A 3346-nucleotide genomic window follows, 5' to 3' on the forward strand; every position below is an offset into this window, starting at 1 on the left:
TCCGTAAAGTATTTTCCGTAAAATATTTGGACGAACCAAACACCGGAATTAATTTTCCGTAAAACGATTTCCGTAAAATATTTGGACGAATCAAACACCGGAATTGATTTTCCGTAAAACGATTTCCGAGACAGCCAAACACCCGAATACATTTTCCTTTTCCAGAAATTAGCATTTCCGGAAAATATGTATTTTCCGGAAAATGTTTTCCAGCAACCAAACATAGCCTTAGCGTAAATGTTAAAGACTAAATATGTAGTTTACCTTTAATTATTATTGTGTTTGCACGGATACTTAATCTTGTACATGAAACAGCTCAAGAAAAGAAATGTGTGAAAATTTCGACTATCATTCAACCAATCGACCTTGTTTGCTAAAGTTTCTGTCTTTTCGACCCATCTTCAATCGAATTGATTGAAAATTTCTTCGACTGTGTCTCGATCGAATGCTTTTTCATGAGATTTTTTGGACTTTCTACTTTCTCTACCGACCCTTAATTGACCTTCAATCAATCAAAATCAAGTTCAACTGATGTCCAACTGACCTTTAATAGAGTGAAAGGCTCGAGATTTTAAATTTGGTCTTTCAGTTTTCCAAATCATTTGTAATCTTTTTCTTTAATAGTTTTTCAACTATCTCTAGATTCTTCTCTCATACTAAAATTCCAAAATAACTTATATTTGCTCCAATTCTTCAAGGCTCCAATTTATCAATGTCCTTTACATGCTTTAATTCATTAGATCATGCATTTTTTTTTCCCTAGGTTTCCAGATTTATGACCTCTTATTTTCACGCATGTGTTATGAACGAAATCTTGAAGTGGGGCTTTGGTGCTTTCAGACTTGTTCATATTGTTTGTGTGTCGTGTGTTCTGCCCTAGGAAGTATGGACATGACACGGTGACACAAGCCATTTTTGAAAAATTATAACATGAAACAGTTGGTATGATACCTCTATGATATGGGTATAACACAGATACGACACGGGTATGACACCCTAAATTAGAAATTACCTAATTCTCTTGAAATTGCTTTAATTCAGTATTGTGCACAAACTATTTATTAGAATGCCACAGAAGTTCATATTGCGTAAATCATTGTGTGAACTTCATGTGCTCTAGCCTAGGAGATGTGCTGTCATCATACATGGTTAGGAGTGCATGGACTTGCTTGATTGCCTTGCTACTACCTGGTCTAGAACTGTTGTGTTTATTGATGATCTGTCAGAGAAGGACCTTGATAGACCTTTATGGAAGGGTTATTCAGAAGCAGCTGAAGCAAAAATACTGCAAAAATGAATATCAAATGGTGTCAAGTTTCACCAAGCTAAAGTTATTAAGGCTATTCATGAGGAGTCTAAATCTTTGTTGATTTGCAATGGTTGTTTCACAGTTCAGGTTGCCATGGTTCTTGTTGCGACTGGCTTTTCTAGATGCCTTGTTCAGTATGACAAGCCCTATAATCCTGGTTACCGAATGGCTTATGGGATTTTAGCTGAGGTCGAAGAACACCCATTTGATGTAGACAAAATGGTTTTCATGGACCGGAGAGATTCAAATTTGAACAACAATGTGGAGCTAAAAGGGAGAAATTGTAGGATCCCCACTTTTCTATATGAAATTCCCTTTTCCACTGACAGGATATTTATTGAGGAAACTTCCCTAGTTGCTCTGCCTGGAGTGCCTTTATAAGATATCCAGGAAAGAATGGTGGCTAGATTAAGGCGCTTGGGCATAAAAGTGAAAAGCATTGAAGAGGATGAGCGTTGTGTCATTCAAATGGGTAGGCCCCTTCCAGTGCACCCCCAAAGAGTAGTTGATATTGGTGGTATTGTCAGGCTATGAAACACGGGTGCATTTCCAAACTCGGGCACGGGTGCAGGTTCGGCCATTAAAAAATTATTAAAAATATTTTTGTTTATATATTTTATATATTGCTAAGCATGCTTTTTTATATAATAATAATAGAAAACTCATATTATAATAATAATAATAATAATAATAATAATAATAATAATAAAAAATAGATAGTAATAAGTCCACAAAAGTTTTTGACACTTGAATTATTGACAAATATATTAAAATAGATGAGACTTTCCACAAATAAATAAATAAAAGATGTGCAGCCCAAAAACAAAATAAATGATATATGTGACAGGTATTAAAATAGGTGTAACTTTCCATTAAAAAAAAAAAGAAAGGAAGATGGGGCTCACGTGTATGCTCAGGCACCCAAAAAAAAAAAAAAAAAAAAAAGCTTTTTAAGAAACAAAACAAAGGCATTAAGAAATTAGAAATAGAACTAAGTTTTGTTAAAAGCAAAACTTATCAGTTATCAAACAATGGAGGTGTGGAGCTAGAGGCGCACAGAGAGACGAGAGTAAGAGGAGCTGAGATATGAGATATGAGATGTGAATGGATTGGAGAGAGTGAGATAGTGCGTTTCGCACCCTTCTTCTTCTTATTCCTTTTTTTTTTTTTAATTTCAGCTTGAATCGGCGGTTTCGCCCGATACGGACCGATATGGCTCGAGTCGGTGTAAATCGGCCTGAGTCTGTGCCGAGTTGGGAAACGAAAAAAAAAAAATACTGGATGCTGCACCGTCGCACAGGCAGCGGCGTTACTCGTGCGTCGTCACGTCGGGCCGCGTCGGATGCGGGTGCAGCAGCCGTTTTGCCACATCCGTGCATCCCAGTTGCCAGGATGGTGCACCCGTCAACTGGGTATATAGTAGTGAGAACTTTAGCAGCGACTCCAATTGTTGCAAATTCCATAGTTACGTACCTTAGTTCTAATAAAGGACTTTCAGGAAATGACTTGTCTGCATAAGTTTGGAAAGATTTGTGGCCAATACAAAGGAGGAGACAAAGGGAGTTCTTCTATTTTGGAATGGACATTCTCCTCAAGCATGATTTACTAGGTACAAGGAGGTTTTTTGATGCATTTTTTGATCTAGAACCTCACTATTGGCATGGATTCTTGTCAAATCGACTGTTTCTTCCTGAGCTTATAGTTTTTGGGCTTGCACTATTCCCTCATGCTTCTAATATGTCTAGACTATAGAATAAAGATTATGGCAAAGGGAATTGTTCCTTTGGTAAACATGATCGAGAACTTGATAAAGGACAGTAATTAAGATGATTGGGTATCGGATATCCATGTGTTTTATGATAATTGTATTGATGTTGCTCCTTAAGGTTCACTTGCTTATAAATGTCTATACACTAAATATTATGACTCTGCTATTGTACCTTTACTTATTGTAAGGTTAAATTTAATCAACCATTTTATTGGCTTTATTCCGTGCTAAATTTGCTTGTATTTCAGCATTTAGAAACCTTGTATTTA

At 36.4% G+C, this 3346-nt stretch overlaps 1 pseudogene; it reads left to right on the forward strand.

The window, feature by feature from the left end:
* Positions 1 to 1105: 1105 nt before the first annotated feature.
* Positions 1106 to 3134, forward strand: LOC115953989 (annotated as a pseudogene).
* Positions 3135 to 3346: the final 212 nt, after the last annotated feature.

This window comes from Quercus lobata, chromosome 7, assembly GCF_001633185.2.
Source record: "Quercus lobata isolate SW786 chromosome 7, ValleyOak3.0 Primary Assembly, whole genome shotgun sequence".
Lineage (NCBI taxonomy): Eukaryota > Viridiplantae > Streptophyta > Magnoliopsida > Fagales > Fagaceae > Quercus > Quercus lobata.